The following is a 20,667-nucleotide window of genomic DNA, read 5'->3' as shown; positions in this document are numbered from 1 at the left end:
AGAACTCCGTCGGAAAAACCATCCAAGATTTTTCTGACGGAAAACCCGCTCATTTATACGCGGCATTAGTGAAAAAAGAACAAAGTAAAAATGTGTGAAATAAAGTGTCTATCCAATTTTCTCTAATTTCATCAAAGTGTAGATAAACAAAAAACTGAAAAATGCCTAACTAAAATGTATATATGGAGTTTACTATGAAAATGCTATCCACTGAAATAATGTGTAAAAAGGTCTCCACCCTGATGTTCCCTTTTGGAAAAATCCTCACCTTCTGAGAATAAACCCCCCAAAACAAAATGCTTTTGTGCATGAGTATCACAGGAATATCACTCCTCCTGCCCAGATTCACTACTTGTTTATTCTAGCAAGCATCAAAGGTTCCAATGTTACAAGCACTCTCACAAACAAAACAAAACTGACATAGTGCACACTGTATAAATTCTTTTTAAGATGGAAGATAAATAAACTCTCACGGGTAAAAGCAAAACCAATGGGTTTCTTTAAAACCAACCTGCATTGTTGCTAGTGTTGGGAATTAATTCTGTCACAACATGTGTCTACCAATCAGTGGTGGCCGGTGGTAATTTTCTTTAGGGGGGCGGCAAACAGTACCACCCCCCCATCTGCCGGTCGGTCAGACTGCTGCACTTACCCCATCTATGCGGCACTTCTCCTGGGCTTTTGGCAGCAGTGGCTCTCCTGTTCTCCTGCTCTGCATGGGCGATGGCTCTGGCTTCCGTTTCCTCCCTCCTCGGCAACCAATCGGGAGTCTTCTCTTTTCAGCCAATCAGAAAATGGGTCTCACACCCACTTCTTATTGGCCGCATTGAGGATCAGTGTCACAATAGCGAATATTCATTTGCTGTTGTAACACCTGGGTGGGCTCATGGTGCAATGCTCTGTGCCACGATCCCACATATTTTGAAACCTATTAGAGCCTATGGCTCTGTTGCCTTATGAGTTTATGTGAAATCTCTTAGGAATATATTTCATTTAGCTTGTATCTATGCAGGCCAGAACATTAATCTTCACATATATCTCTGAGAAGACCAGACAAGTCGGTGCCCAGGCTTTTGTGTACAAACAATGGAATTCAAATCTCATTGTTTTACACATCCTCCCTTCAAAGGATCCCATGCTGGGATATGCAATGAAGGGAGGCCAAACCATGATCAATACTTAAATTCATGAGAAAATTCAAGTCAATCTCCTGTTTAGAATCGTCACAAGGATTTGCATGAAAAAAAATGACGTATTTTTGAGTCTGACTCCCACAGGATACTCCCTTGATATTGAGGTCCTCCAGGATGGCTATGGCCAGAGTTTCAGACAGTTAAGGGTGACAAGTGGCAACCTTGCCTAGTTCCCCTATAGTTACAGATAGGCCAAGAATGACATCCATGCAACTTAACTTTAGCAATTAGTTGGGAATATAACATCTGAAGCACATTAAGGAATTTGGGCTTGAATGCCCAGGAGTCTATGAGCATTAACAAAGGCAAAGAGACAGAATGGAATGCTTTTGATGGTCAATGGAGAGCAAGAATCCCTCTTGAGAGCAAAGTTATAATGTTACTGTACGCCTTACTTGGTCAGGCCTCTGCCTGATTAAATCAAGCAAGGAGTATTCTTGGGGAGCAGATATAATAACTGGGAGCGACTGGCTTGCTCTCTTTGAGTGCGGGACTTTCTGCAGGACAGTTGGGGTGGTTTTGCACAGAGAAGCCCTGATCTTCCTCTTTTTGAGTCTCCTGCCAGTGCTCTGGGCCCCTCCCCCTTGCTGAGTGCCCCCATAGCAAGCCACTTGCTGTGGGGGCAATTGTGCGTGCTCGCTCCCAAGCCCACTCTCTGCGTCCATAACACACAGAGAGCATGGCTCAGCCCCGCCCCCCTGTTCCCTTACTGACTGCAATTAGCAGCTGCATCTCAGCCAATCAGTAGGAAGAGACCTGTGAGAGCCTCGGGACTCGTGCACATTGCTGGATCGAGATTGGGCTTAGGTAAGTATTAGGGGGAGCTGCACACTGAATGCATAAAGGATGCAAAATGTTCAGCCTTCACAACCACTTACTTTTTTTTTCTTTTGCAATAGTAAAATATTTGGCATCCCTACTTTTTATACCTTTTCTATCTGTCTTGCTCTGTAAAAGTCTATGATTGAGGTACCTCTTGAGGAAAATTTTCACATTTTCGTTGAGAACATATTGCATGGCAGTAAATACAGGTGTGCAAAAAATGCAAGAACAAAGGCTGCATGTATTCACTAAGTACATTACTCTGTTCATTAAGTAAATATAACCCACTGTGAGCTACACTGTACCGGATGAAAAAATGTGCAACCTAGAAATAGCATCAAAGCTAGGCCGGACTGGAAAAGAGAGGTTAAGACCCGCTGAATAAAAGCACAGCTCTGTATAAAGAAGGGAAGTTAGTTTAGAGAAATAACTTCAGGGTTTACATACTTTAGCGGTGATGAGACAACAAGGTTATAGGACTTGTTGGCAATGAGGATTGATGTGTTAGCTGAACAAGGAAGTGATTTTTGGAGCAGAAAGTCAAGCAGTGTGTGATTCTGCACAGAGACATTATTCCTCCAGTGAAGGAAACATTTTGGAGCAAGGCCAAAACTGCTGATGAGAAGTGAGAAAAAGACTTTATAACTCAAGGGAACAGGCCTTTTGATGGAGAAGGTGACATAACATTTCTAAAAAATCTTTTTTTAATTCCCCAGATGGAGGCACATAAATGTATATTTGCCCAGAGGAAAATAGTTCAGAAACAGAACATTGTTTAATTCTGACTCTTAATCACCAGTTCAAATCGAGGGCAAGAAAATGATGAAGTTTTTCGGAAAATATATCAGTGTAGAAAACACCAATAAGTTAACCAGACGTTCTGTTAATCAGTCAGAAGTATAAGCAAAGAAAAACTATGGTCACAGCGTCCACTTTTATTTTATAACATCAGCTTTGTAATTACAATACAAACAATAGTGATTTTTGACAAATCTGATATAGGCTTACTTGAAAAATCTCCTTTGTTGTAAATTCTGCACATCTATTGGCTAACTCTTTTCACAACTTCCCGTATTCCCTGCATGCTTTGCAGTATCTCTTATGATGTTTGCTTTCCATTTGTAAGGACTACATATCCCATGGTACCTTGCTGCCTGCAAGCAGTGATTCTTGTACTGACACCGCCTCCCAATACTCCATCTCTCAACACCTCTGCAGTTCAGGAGACAGTCTTTGTGAAATGTGTGACACAGCTGTGCCTACTCACAGGGCATAGTCACAGAATCTAAAGCAGAATTACACTCAAACGGGGACGTTTTGCCCTTCCTTCCCCCTGCCATATTTGGAATATATATATCTTTTTTTTGAGGGGGGGTACCTAGTTTTAATTACCTAGTCGATCTGAGTGGAAGTTTCCCCACCCCTCCCTGCCCGCAGCCTTCAGGGACATGTCACAGGTCCCAGAAGACTGCAGGACCATTCACAAAGCACAGGGCAATTTTCGCGTGCACAGTGGGCATTCGCCTGTGAAGCTGCAAGGAATCCCAGCCGGCTGCTCACAGTTAACATGCTGGCGAGGGAACCCAAAGACCGGTGAAGAACCGGCCTGGGTGAGGATGGCACTAGATCCTTGGACAGGTAAGTGTCTGTTTATTAAAAGACAGTATTTTTAGCGCTGCTTTACCGTCGTTTGAGCGGCGCTATTCGGCCAGTAGCGAGGTGGTTTTAACCCCTGTAGCGGCCGAAAAAGGGTTAAAACCGCCTGCAAAGTGCTGCTGCAGCGGCGCTTTGCGGACGGTTTGGCGGCGCTGCCCCATTGTTTTCAATAGGCAGGGGCACTTTAGGAGTGGTGTATACACCGCTCCTACAGCGCTGCAAAGATGTGGCTTGCAGGATTTTTTTACCATCCTGCAAGCGCACCGCTCCAGTGTGAAAGCACTCGGGCTATTACACTGGAAAGACGGGAGAGGGTCTTTACAGGCGCTATACAGGCACTATTTTTAGCGATGTATCGCCTGTAAAGCGCCTCGGTGTGAAAATAGCTTCAATTTTTGCAGAACTAACTGAAGCTTTTCTTTAAGGAAGTAAACGTGTGGGGGATCTTCACAATGTAAATTTACAAATGTCTAAATCATTCAGATTAATAAGACTAGGCTGGAAATAACTGATATACAATGTGGAAATGAATATAGGATTTTACATTTTGACCATAGATATGTTTAAGTTTATCGAAAAACAAATCAGATATAGGCTTTAAAGGAGTAGTAAAGGGAGAAGCTTTTTTTATCTTAATGCATGCTATACATTAAGATAAAAAAACCTTCAGTGTGCAGCAGCCTCCCCAGCACCCCCTAATACTTACCTGAGCCCCATCTCTGTCCAGCAATGTCCACGAGTGTCTTAGCCGTCCAGGACTCTCCTCCTGATTGTTTGAGACACAGCAGTGGTGCCATTGGCTCCCACGGCTGTCAATCAAAGTCAGTTAGCCAATCAGAAGAGAGAGGGGCGGGGCCAGGCCGGGGCTCTGTGTCTGAATGGACCATGGAGCTGTGACTCTTCTCAGGTGTCCCCATAGCAAGCTGCTTGCTGTGGGGGCACTCAACAGGAGGGATAAGCCAGGAGCAGGAGGTAAGTATAACATGTTTGTTATTTATTTATTTTTTTTACAAGACTTTCCAATCACTTTAACATGTCAATATAATTTCCAACAGTCATTTTTTTAACGTGTATGTAAACCCTAGAAACAAAATGTTGTATATCACAGTTTACCAGTCGTTAGAGATCCTGGCTTTTCCTCTTTTTTTTAGATTTTTTTTCTTTATTTTCATCTGCTGATCCTGCCAGTAACACACTTCTTGTCTTTGGGTGGCATCACTCAATCTCTCAATCCTAGGACACAACACCTTAGATACAGGAGGGTGTTCTGTAGTTCACAGAGGAGAACTACACAGGGATAATACTGCTTGAGATTTTAGGGCAGTAGAGGCAATCTGCACATAAGAGAAGTTCACTGTTAGGCCCCTTTCACATGGGCACCTCCGCTAAGCGGAATCCACTTACTCAGCGGGGCTCTCTATGCTGATCCCTGCTGAGCAGGCTGATGACAGGTCCATGTCCGCTGTGCTATGCAGAGCAGGCACAGACACAGTCCTGTTCTCCTCTATAGGGCAATCAGATGGAAACAGATTGCCTGTCTGTTTCCATCCAATGCCATTCGATCCAGATGGATGGGGAAAAGGACCACCATCCGTCTGTTTTTGGCAGACAGGATCGGATTAGAAGGTGGCGGGTGTCCGTTGCTCTATAGAAGAGACTGGAGGGTCCGATCGGGTCTGCCTGAAAAACTGACAGGCAGACTTGATCGGACAGCCCGTGTGAAAGGGGCTTTAGTGTTTACATACCATTAAAATCTACAATTTACATTTAACAACTTGACGACTGTGCTATAGCTTAATGGTGGCTAAAGCATGGCTGGCTAGTTCTGGGAGGCCTTCATATGATGGCCTACCATTGTTGCAACCACCGTGTGCCCCCTGTGGGGAGAGGCCAACGCGCTCTGTGATCACATTGTTCGGAGGACAATGCTGATCACAGATTGAGGTAAATAGCCAATCAGCGGTTCTTTATAACGTGATCAACTGTGTCCAATCACAGCTGATCATGGATGTAAATAGAAGCTGGTTATCGGCACACCTTAGAGGAAAAGAGAAATGATAACCGGCTTCTCTAAAAGGGACATGTACACTGATATTCAGTGCAGTCCCAACAGTGCCGCCAATTATTGCCCACCAGTGCTGCTAATAAGTGCCCATCAGTGCCTCCTCATTAGTATTTTATTTGTATTTATTTATTTCAGATACTTATATAGCGTTGTCAATTTATGCAGTGCTTTACATATACATTGTACATTCACATCAGTCCCTGCCCTCAAGGAGCTTACACTTTAAGGTCCCTAACTCACATTCATACATACTAGGGACAATTTAGACAGGATCCAATTAACCTACCAGCATGTCTTTGGACGGAAACCCACGCAGGCACAGGGAGAACATGCAAACTCCAGGCAGGTAGTGCCATAGTTGGGATTCGAACCAGTGACCCTTTATACTGCTAGGTGAAAGTGCTACCCACTACACCACTGTGCCGCCCATGCAGTATCACCTATCAGTGCCCCCTATCAGTGCAGCCTCATCAGTGTCCATCAGTATCTCCTCATCAGTGCCCATCAGTGCCACCTATTAGTGCCCATCAGTGTCGCCTCATCAGTGCAGCCTATTAGTGCCCATTAGTGCAGCCTCAACAGCCAACATCAGTGAAGGAGAAAAATTACCTGTTTGCAAAATTTTATAACAAACTATGAAAAAGTTAATCTTTTATTTTTCAAAATGTTCAGTCATCAGTATTTGTTTATTTAGAAAAAAAAATAAAAAAAACCCAGTGGTGCTTAAATACCACCAACATAAATCTCTATTTGTGTGAAAAAAATGATAAAAATTTCATATGGGTTCAGTGTTGCATAACCACGCAATTGTCATTCAAAGTACGACAGTGGTGAAAGCTGAAAATTGGCCTGGGCCGGAAGGGTGTAAAAGTGCCCAGTAGGCAAGTGGTTAAATAATGCTCCTGCCTGTTATAGACTGACAAAGCACTGTCCCTATCTCAGTTGGGCTCCTGTATTGTCATCCTGTCACATAGGCTTCAAATGGAGAGTACAAAAAGCTGTTTTAATAAACATTATCTAAGCATGGTCCACTGCTGTCACTTTGGGAATACCCACCCTGAGAAATGCCATGCAACTATTTCTGGAGCACATGCATAAAGAAAGGAAGTGGTTGCAAAGAGTATGCGGAAGATCAGCTGCACTGAGAGGTAACATATTTTAAGGAATGGCCTTGCTGTACTACTATAGCTGTGTACACTATAAATGTAATAAGGTGATATGACTGGAGTTTTCTTTGTCCTCTTTGATATTAAATTGCAATTGATTAGATATCAGTCTACCCTGGTAATGGGTAATCGTCCATACTTGGTACTCTTTCCTCTAAGCTCGATGATCCATAAATAAAAGGGTTAATTTTCTCATTTAATATGCTCCCCATGCTGTAGGCTCAGCTATAAAGACATTTTTTCTGTTGTTCAGCTTTATGAGGTTAACATATTGTTGACACATGGCTCATTTGCAACAAATTATTTTTAGGATGCTGCAAATAGGTAGTTGCCAACACCAGGCTAATCTAAAGACCGTAATTAAAGCTTAATACCAGACACATAAAAATGAATGAATGTGGGAAACAGGCACTCAGTAACTACATGTACTGTCACATACCGTGCAGTGTCCTGAAAGCTGTAGAATGCGGGGCGTCCTTTTATGCAAAGACTAAAATCAGTTCCTGAAGTGACACCCCCTCTCATTTTTCAACAGTAAGTATGATAGACATCCAAGTAGCCAATACTAAATATTTGGTCCCAAGGGAAGCCAAACAAAATTTGAATATGATTTTTTATTATAGAGCGCCTAAGGTTTCAGGCCACTGGGGGCACTCTGCAAGCTATGTGACAGCACATGCAGGAAGCGGTTTTAGGCTGCTTTCACACTGAGCTTTTTAAAGTGCTTTTGCGTTAAAAAAGTGCCTGAAAAACTCCAGAAAAGTGCTTCCCTTTAAAATCAATGACACTGGGGCGGTGTGCTTCTGTGGCGGTGAAAAAAATTCAGCTTGAAGCATGTTTGGGGAGTAAAAAAAAAAAAAAAAACCTCAAAAACGCTCCTCCCCATTGAAATAAATGGGAACTGCATTCAAAAATGCTTCAAAACCACCTAAAAAAACGCTCCCACTAAGCGTTTTTGAGCCACTTTAAAAACCCCACCACAAATGCTGTAAAAGGGCAGCAATAATGCTCCATTTATGCATAGATGTTTTACTGGCAGCTTTGAATCAAATCAGTGTGAAAGTGAAAGGTATTATTTTAGAATGTATCCAAACTCAATCAATCAAACCAAATACATTGTTGCACATGTTCCTGTACTGTCCATTCTAGTTGCCCGCTGTTGGGCTGTGGTCTCCCTCCTACTCCAGTCAGTTGCAGATTCTCTAACCTCCCACAGTTCCTCCCAACCTTCTATACTGAACTGCATTGCCCCTCAGCCCCCACAGTGCCCCCCAACCTCCTCCAGTACTTTCCAACCTCACAAAGTGCCACCCACATTCTGCAGTGCCCCACAGCCTACGGCATATCCTCCAGCTTTCATAGTGCCTCCAAAGGTGTCCCACACTGCCTCTTTAACCTCTCAAAGTGCCCCCCAATCCCTGTAACACCCTCTAGTTTCCCATGGTGCCCATGCAAAGTCCCCAGCCCCCTTTCAGAGACCCCATCCCCCACAGTCTATCCCAGCCCCTCCAGAAACCTCACCCCCTACAAGTTTACCAAGTCTGCCCGAGAGTCCCCTAACCCTTTCCAGAACCACCATTCCCATACCCAGTGATATCCTATGCCTTTCTGCATTTCAACACATATTTTGCATTCACATACTTTTATTATGTGAGTATAAACTTTTTTTTTACTATTGGGACATTGAATGTTTTGGAAGAATTTAATGGGCCCTGGTCTTAATAAGGTAGATAACCGCTGGTCTACAAAATGTGCATAGTGCAGTGAAAGCATGAAAGAAGTAGAAGGGAAAATAAAAAAGATAATGCAATCCTGATAGTGCTCCACAAAGGGTTGTATTATATTTATTTGCATAGCTGTTCCTGTATCAAAACTGCATGTAATTTTGTTCTGTGCAAAATTGAATGTTATTTTGCTATATTCTCTGCAGTTTGAATGTGATCGTGAAAAATACCATATTATGGCTACAGGAAACCGTGGAGCATACTTATATTCATATAATATTGCCATCAAGTGTCCATGGTATTTTCCTCATTTACGCATTCAAACTGCAGAAAATGAAGTTTGAGAACATTTCATTTTTTTTTAATATAAATACACCCCTATATATTCTATTTCTAGGTGTTTATCTCAGTTTGCACAATGAAAGGTTTTCATCTGATGCACATAATTCTGGTGCCTAAAGAGTGTGAAGAGTGTGACATAACAAAAAACTTTGGATCAACTGACAATCAGCCATTGTTCTTCATTGTGAGTGCACAGTTTTTACACAGCCAAATTCAGTTGTATAATGTACTAGACAGCAATTGTTTATGTTGGGTGAAAACAGTTATCTTCAAGGGTAGACAGACTTCTAAAACAGTCATGTGGCTAATTTCACAATAAGTTATGTCTGTTCTAATTTGGACATACATCAAATCAAATATCAACACTGGCTCACCTTGTGCAGAGATAAAACAACCCGTCACTATGTATCGGTGTGTATAAAGAATTGGGGTCCTCTCTGTACTTGTCACTCTTCTGGGAAAACAGCTGGAAATTAGAATGTTCTGTATGTTATTAGTGTGACCCTAATCCATGTTTCATCTTACACTGATTTGCCTCATTAGTGCGTGTAATGAAAAATCTGATTGTAATTCAATGCGTAATACAGGAATGGAACACATGATATTATGCGATAAGTAAATACATTAGATCCACTTTCATTTGCCCTGGAGCCATTAGCTATACAAGCACCTTCTTTTCACATTTGCTAGTCTTTATTTATTGTTTCTAGAATCAATTGAACATTGAGATTGTTAAAACGTATTAAAACCCCAAAACAGAAATGGAATATATTGAAGCTTACCTGTCCTTAAATGTTGTGTCTGCATTAGGTTTCTTTTTTTAAGCTTTTTTATCCCTTTTTTTCCACCAGGCAATTCTGCCAGTAACAAACTTCCTGTCCCTGGGTGGCTACACTCTCTCTTCCACAGTATCTATGGAGAGAGCTTTAATGTTTCTACTTAAACCTTAAAGTGGTGTTCCGGCTGAAATTATACTTTTTAAATAAAAATACCCCTATAATACACAAGCTTAATGTATTCTAGTAAAGTTAGTCTGTAAACTAAGATCTGTTTTGTTAGTTTATAGCAGTAGTTTATTGTTTTATAAACTTACAGCAGGCCGTGGCCATCTTAAGTGTGGGCATCTGAAGCCAGACTGTATTTCTTCCTGGATCTCATCCTTGCAGATCTCGCACATGCTCAGTGCAGCACAAGCAGTGTAATAGGTTTCAGGTCAGGTTTCCATAGCAACGGCAGTTTCAGAGGAAGTTGCTGCCCCTTCCCAGAAGGCATTGCACACAGGAAATGATGCCATGGGCCGCGGCCAGGGAGGAGGAAGTGAAAAATGAATACAGCAGATATACAGTAGGTGCTGAGAAAAAAAATTTAAAAATATCCAATTCGTTTACAGTGCACAGTTTAGAGAGGGATGCTGAAGAGTTGTAAAAGTGGGTGGAACTCCACTTTAAGTTACTCTACTTTTGTTGAGAAAAAAACAAAACAATCCCCTCTGGGTGATCTAGGTACATTTCAGGTATTTTAGCAAACTTTGTTGCAGATTCCTACCTTTTTCTGCTCTGAAAAATTAGCTTTTTGTTTTACCCTTCCCTTTGGACATTGCATCAGAATGGGAGGATCTGGTTCACAATAATCATCTACTGCACTTTCAGTGCTCTAATGAAGCAAGTTTCAGTGTCTGCATTGCTTTAGAAGTTATTTAATCCTTGGGGAGTCTCCCAACGAAAATGAAATTCCTTTTGCAGGGGATACCCAAAATATGACCTGCATCCTAGTGCAATTTATGAAAATGCCTTTGAAGATAAAAGCCTTAGCTATACACTCCTTCCCTGGTCTTCGGGGCAGAATTTCAAAAGTGCATAAAACGTTTATACACTTTCCCGACACCACAGATTAAGTTGGGAGGTAAGCTTTTACCACCTTTCCAGGTGGAGAGGGGTACGAGACAGGGCTATCCGCTATACCCAGCATTGTTTTCCCTGATGATGGCGCTATTGGCTGTGGCTTTCAGACATGCTACAGCAGTAGCTGGTATCTGGGTAGGAGCTTTGGTTGAAAATTTCGCCATGTATGCAGGTGAGCTTATTTTATTCCTTAATGATCCAGAGCTCTCCCTTTAGGAGGCTTTACATATTCTTTCAGGTTTCTCTGAATATTCTGGTTTAAAAGTCAGTTGGGAGAAATCAGGAAACCCTGCCCATAGACCCTGATGCACGCTGTCTGGCTGACTCCACTCTCCCCTTAGTGTGGACAGACAAGTTTACGTACCTTGGAATTTTAATGTCCCCTGCTCCATCCAACTACTGCACTCTAAACCTAGCCCTCTTGTTACAAAATATGAAAAAAAAATTGAAAGCTTGGGCCAATCTTCTCTTATCCCTAGTGAGACAAATTAATCATTTCAAAATTAAACTGTTGCCAGTTTTCTTTGAAAAACTGACAGTTTTATTAATTTTCAACAATAAAAACAAAAAGTTACAAAACAATATACTTGACAGAAACCAATAAGTGCCCACTGACATTGCAATCACTCGAAAAACTGGAATAAGACATGTAGATCCTGTAGATAGAAATAATATATAACAATATCAGTTCTAATGATCACAACCACAGCAGTAGTAATACTACAACATCACAACCGCCTAATGGCGTGTAGCCGAGTGGGAAAAAGCACTGAAATGAGCACAATGGTAAAAATCGAGAAAATACAATGGAGCAAGAAAAAGATAGAATGAAAAGGAAAGAAGAGAGAAAATAATGAAGAGCAACCACCTATACCAGGACCCCTTCAAAGTTTGAAGTCACCATCTGCAAAGGGTGTCTCCAATTTAGGGAGACTTCAGGTTGAAGGGGATTCTACCAGATCTCACAGTTCCCAGACCCAGTTATGGGTATCGAGAGAGTCATTCAGCGAAGTGGTCAGGTTTTCCATCCATTTCACATCCCGGATCCTGGAGTGCAAATCAGAGAGGGAGGTTAATCACTTCATTACCCATGTATAGTCAAATGACGTCCGCAGATGGGATCTCCCATCTTGGGCGGGCGTCATATGACGTCCTCGGCTATCAACCGCTACTGCGGGCCCCGGGGGCGGGGATCGTGGATCAGCGCGTCCCTCGGGACACAGCCATTCCTCAATGAGGTGGTGGAGCTTGCGAAACAGCGTGACCGACTGTACTCAATCACAGCCGGTCACTATGCAGAATGCCGCGCACACCGCTTGAGCACACCCCCAGGGGCATGCAGCACAGCGATTGGGGTTGAGGCTTTTCCCTCGGACAAAGCCTAGCCCCGATCAGGGTAAAGAGCCAATGAAACTGGCTCTTAACACGTGACCGGCTGTGTCCAATCACAGCCGGTCACTAATGTCAACAAACCCGAGTGTAACTGCTGTTGCTGGGTTCTTCTCCTCACACACTGATCCAGTGTGAGGAGAAGATTGAGCAGCAACAGTGAGTTACACAATACTGTAAACTGTATACTGTGTACTGTGCCCAGATTGCCCCCCCCCAATAAAGAGAACCTGTCACCCTAGCACCCTAGTACCTGTCCATCAGGAGTACCTGTCATCAGGAGTAACCGCCATCAGTACCCATCATCCTAGTACCTGTCCATCAGGAGCACCTGTCCATCAGGAGTACCTGTCATCCTAGCACTCACCATCCTATTACCTGCCATCAGTACCTGTCCATCAGGAGTACCTGTTATCAGGAGTACCTGTCCATCAGGAGTATCTGTCATCCTAGTACCCGCCATCCTAGTACCCGCCATCGGTACCTGTCCATCAGGAGTACCTGTCATCAGGAGTACCTGTCCATCAGGAGTACCTGTCATCCTAGTACCTGCCATCAGTACCTGTCATCCTAGTACCTGTCCATCAGGAGTACCTGTCATCAGGAGTACCTGTCCATCAGGAGTACCCGCCATCCTAGAACCCGCCATCAGTACCTGTCCATCGGGAGTACCTGTCATCAGGAGTACCTTTCATCCTAGTACCTGTCCTTCAGGAGTACCTGTCCATCAGGAGTACCTGTCCTTCAGGAGTACCTGTCCATCAGGAGTACCTGTCATCCTAGTACCCACCATCCTAGTACCCGCCATCAGTACCTGTCATCCTAGTACCTGTCCATCAGGAGTACCTGTCATCAGAGTACCCGCCATCAGTACCTGTCATCCTAGTACCTGTCATCAGGGGTACCTGTCATCCTATTACCTGCCATCAGAGTACTCACCATCAGAGTACCTGCCGTCAGAGTACCTGCCATCAGAGTACCCGCCATCAGAGTACCTGCCATCAAAGTACCTGTCATCCATCCATCCCATCAGAGTATCTGTCATCCATCCATCCCGTCTGAGTACCTGTACCGTGAGCCCATCAGGAGTACCTGTCTGCAGCCAATTGCTACCAAGGTGCAGTCCATTAGTCCCTAACGTTCAGCCCATTAGTCCCTGACGTTCAGCCCATTAGTCCCTGACGTGCAACCCATTAGTCCCTGACGTGCAGCCCATTAGTCCCTGACGTGCAACCCATTAGTCCCTGACGTGCAGCCCATTAGTCCCTGACGTGCAGCCCTTCAGTGTCACCCGTCATACAGCCACTATGTCCGGAAAGTTATACACTCCGGAAGAGGCATATCAGATTCTGAGTCTGACCGATGAGAGCAACAGGGAGCTCTCACCGCCCAGTTATCATTCCGATTCTGGTTCGGAATATGAGCCCCCCGAAGGTAGCACATCAGGATCCGAATCAGACGAGGAAGTAGTACGTCCAAAAAGAAGACGGTCTGAACACCAGGCAGCTACCAGCAGACCCCAGGAGGAGACGCCCAGGACAAGCGCTGCTAGACCCCAGGAGGAAAGGCCCAGTACAAGTGTGGGAATTGCACGCCAAAGAATTAGGGCCCAAACCCAGCTTCCAGATGCCTTGGCAAACCCATTGTGGCTGCCTTCTAGCACAGGGTCAGCCACGATCCCCGCTTTCACAGCACAGCTCCAGCTCAAGCTATGCCCGCCCTTTGGAATGGAGACCCCCAACAGTGGAAGAGCTTAAATGGTTTTTAGGTCTAACACTCAACATGGGGCTTACAAAAAAAATTAAGTGCATGTGTATTGGTCTACCAACCCTATCCACCAATTTTTTCGTCTGTCATGTCCAGGTCCCAATATGAAATTATAATGCGATTCCTGCATTTTAGTGATAACGCACAATGACCCCCCCCCCCCGAAATCACCCAGAGTTTGATAAATTATATAAAATTCGCCCCCTAATTGATCTTTTCTCCAAGAGGTTTGCCAAACTTTATATCCCTGACAAGAACATCTCTGTGGACGAATTCCTGGTCCATTTCACAGGCCGGCTGGGAATCAAGCAGCATATCCCCAGTAAGAGGGCGAGGTACGGGTTGAAGCTCAACAAGCTCTGTGAAAGCTCCACCGGATATGTACACTCATTCCGCGTGTATGAAGGCAAAGACTCCCAGCTCCAGCCCCGAGTGTCCACCGTACATGGGAATAAGAGGAAAAATTGTCTGGGAGTTGGCATTCCCACGCCTCCAAAAGGGTTATCACATTTACGTGGACAATTACTATACCAGTTTGCCCCTTTTTCGCCACCTATACCTAAAAAATTCTTTGGCCTGCGGTACAGCGAGGAAAAACAGAAAGGGCTTCCCACAGAGTCTAGTCACCACAATGCTACAAAGGCGGGAATCGACAAACTTGAGGAACGAGGAAGTGTTGGCCGTGAAGTGGAGGGATAGGAAAGATGTGTAAATCATGTCCACCATCCATGATGACACCTCGGTGGAACTTTGCAGAAGACGCGGTCCTGTACGAAAGCCTTCCTGTATCAACGAGTACAATAAATTTATGGGGGGGGGGGATTTAAACAATCAAATGTTGCAGCCCTATTTATCAACATGAAAATCCCTCTTCTGGTATAAAAAAAGTTGCAATTTACTTTTTTCATTTGGCCATGTATAATTCTTTCATCATCTATCAAAAATCGACGGAAACACCCAATACCTTCCTAAAGTTTATTGAAGATATTGTCATTGCCCTGATATATCAACAAGTATCCCCCCCCCAGAAAGCATTCGCTCTGATTGTGTTAGCAGACTACATGAGCGCCATTTTCCTGACCATATTCCACCATCAGGATCCGGAAGACGACGCCAAAAAAAATGTTGAGTGTGCACCAAAAGAAGAGTTGGGAAAGACACCAGTTTCCATTGTCCCCAATGTCCCTCCCAACCTGGCCTTTGCATTGGAGAATGCTTCAGACACTATCACACTCTTGTAAACTATTAGCCCACATTTCTAATAGACTGCCCATTCCCCGTTTTTAATCTCTGTCCTGAATATTTCCCTGGTGCCTCAACCAACCATATCATTGCCTTCCATGTGAACTGACCCTGGCCTGTTTATCGACTATGCCTCTGCCTGCCATCTGCATTTTTTATCCGCCATGTTTCTGCTTTTCACGTGAACTGACCCTGGACCTCTGCTTACCGTCTATTTCTGCCTTTTACCTGCATTGACCTCGGCCTGTTGACCATGTTTTTGCCTGCCCCTTGGACTGATCTTTCACCCTGCTACACAGGGGTCTTACATATATGAGGGGCTCCAGAATAGTGTTCTGAGTTGAGAAAAACAATTTTTGGTTTTCTGTGTTCCCAGAACAGGGTCTGGTTTCCCAGAGGCTTCAAAGAGATTTGGGTGGGAGAAGCCTCTACCCCGTCCCCATTTTTTCCTGACCGTTGCCCTAAGCTTGATGGTCCTGCCTGCTCCCTGGACAAATACTTTGGCTGTGCTGACCATATCTCTGCCTGTACCAACAATGGACAGTATTCCTGCCTGCTGCATGGACGATCCCTTTGCTACTGCTGACCACATCACTGCCTGCTACCAGGACCAATGCTTTGGCTGTGCTGACATCTCTACCTGTACTGACTATGGACAGTATTCCTGCCTGCTGCCTGTTTTGCTGTCGCTGTCCATGTTCCTGCCTGCTGCCTGGACCGATGCTCTCCTCTATGGACCACTGCACTACTAAAACCACAGGTAATCTTTTCTTTAACCTTTGCTCAGCAGAATGTATTTTGGTTTGTAATTGGTATGTAAAGTACATGCTATGAGTTTAGAAATATGAAGGGCAATGTGATAGATTGGCAGGAATTTATGTGTGTAATTTATACTCCTTGAACGCCTAGAGGTGCTACTTGGATGTTGGGCCTCTGTATGTGGCTAGGCTATGTAAAAGTCTCACACATGTGGTATCACCATACTTAGTATGTAGCAGAATGTATTTTGGGGTATCATTTTTGCTATGTACATGCTGTGTGTTGGAAATATCTTATAAATGGACAACTTTGTGTAAAAAAAAAAAAAAAATTAAAAAAAAATGCATTTTCCAAAAACTTCTGGAAAAAAATGAGCCGTTCAAAAGACTCATTATGCCTCAAAGATTATACATTGGGGTGTTATCTTAGCAAAATGGGGTAATTTTGTGGGCATTTCCATTGTCCTGGTGCTCCAGGGCCTTCAAAAGTGTGATAGGTTGTCATCAAATGAGATGTGCAATTTATGCTCCTAGCACGCCTGGAGGTGCTACTTGGATGTTGGACCTCGGTATGTGGCCAGGCTGTGTAAAAGTCTCACACATGTGGTATCGCTATACTCAGGAGGAGTAGCAGAATGTATTTTGGGGTGTCATTGCAAGTATGCATGTGCTGTGTGAGAGAAATAACTTGTTATTATGACAATTTTGTGTAAAAAAAAAAAAAAAAAATCTTAATTTTCTCAAAAATTGTGGGAAAAAATTACAACTTCAAAAAACTCACCTCTGCCTCTTACTAAATACATTGGAATGTCTGCTTTCCAAAAAGGGGTCATTTGGGGGGTATTTGTACTTTCCTGGCTTGTTAAGGTCTCAAGAAATGAGATGAGGCCTTCAGTACATCAAGTGTGATCAGGTGAGATCAATTTTCAATGATTTGCACCATAGCTTGTAGACTCTATAACTTTCACAAAGACCAAATAATATACACTAATTTGGGTTATTTTTACTAAAGATATATAGCAGTATATATTTTGGCCCAAATTTATGAAGAAAAACTACTTATTTGCAAAATTTTACAATAGAAACTAAAAAAAGTGTTTTTTTTTTTCAACATTTTCTCTCATTTTTCGCTTATATTGCAAAAAATAAAAAAACCATGAGTGATTAAATACCACCAAAAAAAAGCTCTTTTTGTGAGAAAATGGTAAAAAAATTTGTTTGGGTACAGTGTAGCATGACTGAGTAATTGTCATTCAAAGTGTGAGAGCACCGAAAGCTAAAAATTGGTCTGGGCAGGAAGGGTGTATAAAAGCCCTGTATTGAAGTGGTTAAGGGCAACCAAGCATCATGCGGCAGTTAATATGTGCGCATGGAGCTTCTAGCCAATTTAGAAAAAGAGGGGGCGGAAGGCGCAAAAGGAAGGTTTTAAGATTGAAAGGCACCAAGGAGCCAAAGATGAAATGGAGTAGGGAGTGGACCATCTACCAGTAGGGGGTAATTAGATAACATGTCCACAAAATATGATATAAGGTCCCCACGTCTGCATTACAAAGCCAGCACCGGTGATCGGCAGAGGGATATATGGAATGGAGCAGGTCCGGGGTCTGATACCAATGATAGAGTATCCAAAGACATGCTGGTAGGTTAAAAAGCGCCCTGAGGCAATTCAGTTCGCATAGGTATCGCTATACAAGTCACTCATTCATTCATTCATTCATTGCTTAACTTTGTACAAGGTACAAATAGAGCTCTTGGAAGCCTGTGGCTAAATAAGTTGCCACGTTTTCAAGGTTAACTCTTCGCCCAAGGCCTGCTCCCATTTATGCATATAGGCATGCTGAAGCCCGGATGGGGCTGGGTCCATAATTAGGAGTTGGTAAGTACGTGAGATCATACCCCTAGGTGATGGGCCCTCTAAGCAGGTTTTCTCGAATCCTGTCAGAGGGGAGAACTGGAGGTTTGTTACTAAGAACTGCGCAAAATGTTGTATTTGTAAGTAACTATAACTACCTGTCTAGGCAGGTTATAAGCTTCCTGCAAATCTTGAAAGGTCCATAACGTTCTGGTTCTAGGATCCACCAATTGACAAACGTGAAATAGGACCCTTTCGATCCAAAAATGAGACATCTGCAAGGTCAAACTGTCTGTGAACAAAAATGAGGTTGCCAGTGAGGTGGGAGAGGTAAGGGGGTACAATGATTTGACATAATGCCGTTGCCTGCTTTCTTATATGTACTCAGACACTCCCCTGTATGGATCCCTAAGAAGTACTTTCAGCTAACCTCAATTCTAGTCTGATCTCCTTTCTCTGGGGCTCACAGCCACCAAAATTTAAATTAGTGTTACTGCAGCGGCCCTGGCAACAGGGTGGTCTTGAATATGTATAGAAATGCAGCGCTAAACACAAGAATGGGTATTAGCTACCACAATGCATATATGTAACAACTAAACTTTTAAAGTGATGGTGTAGAAACCATATGTGAGAAAAGGAAAGAGGAGTAAACCTCAAAGGGAAAAATTATAGTTCATAATCACATAAATGTCCATCAGTTTAAACGACATGTGTTCTTCGGTGTCAAAAAAAGGAAGGATAAGTATCATGAGTGCAATGTAAATCGCAAAGGTGATCTTCCTGTACTAGGTATCCACAGATGAAAGTAGAAGGAGCAAATACGCTTACCGGAGAGGGTGGACACGTTTGCCGTATGGCTAGGTGTCATTCAGGCTTGTGGATCAGCCGATCCAGATAGGTGCTTGCGGTGAAGCATATGTGGCAGATTCAACTGGTTCCTTTCTTACGACTATAGGCGACCTTAGAAAGGAACCAGTTGAATCTGCTGCATACGCTTCTCCACAAGCACCTATCTGGATCGGCTGATCCACAAGCCTGAATGACACCTAGCCATACGGCAAACGTGTCCACCCTCTCCGGTAAGCGTATTTGCTCCTTCTACTTTCATCTGTGGATACCTAGTACAGGAAGATCACCTTTGCGATTTACATTGCACTCATGATACTTATCCTTCCTTTTTTTTAACACCGAAGAACACGTCTTTTAAACTGATGGACATTTATGTGATTATGAACTATAATTTTTCCCTTTGAGGTTTACTCCTCTTTCCTTTTCCCACTTATGGTTTCTATACCATCACGTTAAAAGTTTGGTTGTTACATATATGCATTGTGGTAGCTAATACCCATTCTTGTGTTTAGCGCTGCATTTCTATACATATTCAAGCTTTTCTCACATTGTCACTACACTGTTGATGCTGGCTGCTATTCCTATTTTTATTTAGTTTTTTTATATAGTAGCGCAACAATATTTTGTTTATTTTTTGAACAGGGTGGTCTTGCCTGTCCTGATTTCTACAAATATTTTTTGGCAGCCATGCTAACACATGCTCATAACTTGCTGATTGCAGATGAATCTAATGCTGCAGTGGTGTTGGAGGTATCTGGAATGGACTCCTACAAGGCTTTGAGGAAACTCTTATATCAAGGTCCCGCTGCTCCTCTCCACTTAACCTTAGGGATGAAAGCTGTATTGAGAGTTTGGTCGATGGCTCGGGTAGGACAGCCTGTTATCCCTGTGCATGTCTCCCAATATACTGCTTTATGGTTTTACCCAATGTTGCCGGAATTTGTCTCCATACCTGATCCACATATCTGAGCAGCAAGGAGCATCAAATACCTAGAACATATTTGTAAATGGGGGAGCTGAGGTCTTTTGATAGCTTAAGGCAGCAGCATGACCTCCCTAAACCCCTATTCAGTAAATACAAAAAAACAACTTCCTTTCATCCATGCGGGACTTGAGGCTCTCAGAACCAAATGGCTAGTGGACTTTCCAGAGCTGCATGAAGAAGACTGGGAAGAAATGACTGGGAATGTTTCTTTCTGCAATTGGTCTCTGCCAGAGACAGGCTAATACAGTTTTAAATTCTCCGCATAATCTACCTTACCCCTGTATGCTTACATAGAATATACTTTTCTGTCCCTGCTGATTGCTGGAGGTGTGTGGAAGCCTCTGCGGATTTCATCCACATTTTTTGGTGGCGTCCCCCTATCCAAACCTTCTGGATGGCAATAGCTTCCTTTCATTCTTTCAGTGACCACTATTCAGATGCCCCTGAGAGTGGATGTGTGCCTGCTGGGGCTGGTGGACCCTCTGGCTTATCACAGAGCTTCTAGAACTCTCCTGGAGCTATTATTGTTTTATGCCAGGAAAGTGATTGTGCTCAAATGAAAATCCTCAGCTGCCCTACTCACAACTTTTGAAAAAGGCTAGTCAATTTGGCTCTACCAATATTTAAGGCCTCTTACGTATTGTTCTGTCCACCAGATGTCTTGCTGATGTTTTATACTGGTATTTGTACCTGTGTTGTTAAATTTACATGCAAAATGTGTAAGTTACTTAAGACAATCATAAGTGGTGTGCAGGCTCCATCTAGCGTTCCTTTTTGGTAAGGCTGCAGCTCTGTTTATCTGTTTATTTGTATGTGTAGTTGAGGAAGTTGTCAGCAAGCAGGGAATTCTGGGTAGACAGGAAGTCAACCATCCACCATTCTTTTCAACACATTGCAAGAAGCAAGTCATGTATTTCTCTGTCTATTGCCATCACCCCTTAGAGAACTTAAAAAGT

General features: G+C 43.2%; 2 long non-coding RNA genes across 3 annotated transcripts in view; one reads left to right on the top strand and one right to left on the bottom strand.

The window, feature by feature from the left end:
• The window catches only part of LOC141133769 (uncharacterized), an 85,685-nt gene extending 76,132 nt beyond the window's left edge, over nucleotides 1-9,553 (bottom strand). For both annotated transcript variants that reach the window (XR_012243120.1, XR_012243121.1), the window contains exon 1: nucleotides 9,343-9,553. This is a non-coding gene — a long non-coding RNA (uncharacterized lncRNA). The remainder of the gene's footprint in view (nucleotides 1-9,342) is intronic.
• Nucleotides 6,577-19,527, top strand: LOC141133777 (uncharacterized). The gene is made up of 4 exons (XR_012243122.1): nucleotides 6,577-6,884; nucleotides 9,024-9,152; nucleotides 18,098-18,207; nucleotides 19,448-19,527. It is a non-coding gene; the product is annotated as an uncharacterized lncRNA (long non-coding RNA).
• The last annotated feature ends 1,140 nt before the right edge of the window (nucleotides 19,528-20,667 follow it).

Source organism: Aquarana catesbeiana, linkage group LG01, assembly GCF_042186555.1.
Source record: "Aquarana catesbeiana isolate 2022-GZ linkage group LG01, ASM4218655v1, whole genome shotgun sequence".
Taxonomy (NCBI): Eukaryota; Metazoa; Chordata; class Amphibia; order Anura; family Ranidae; genus Aquarana; species Aquarana catesbeiana.
This window is presented reverse-complemented; position numbering and strand designations above follow the sequence as displayed.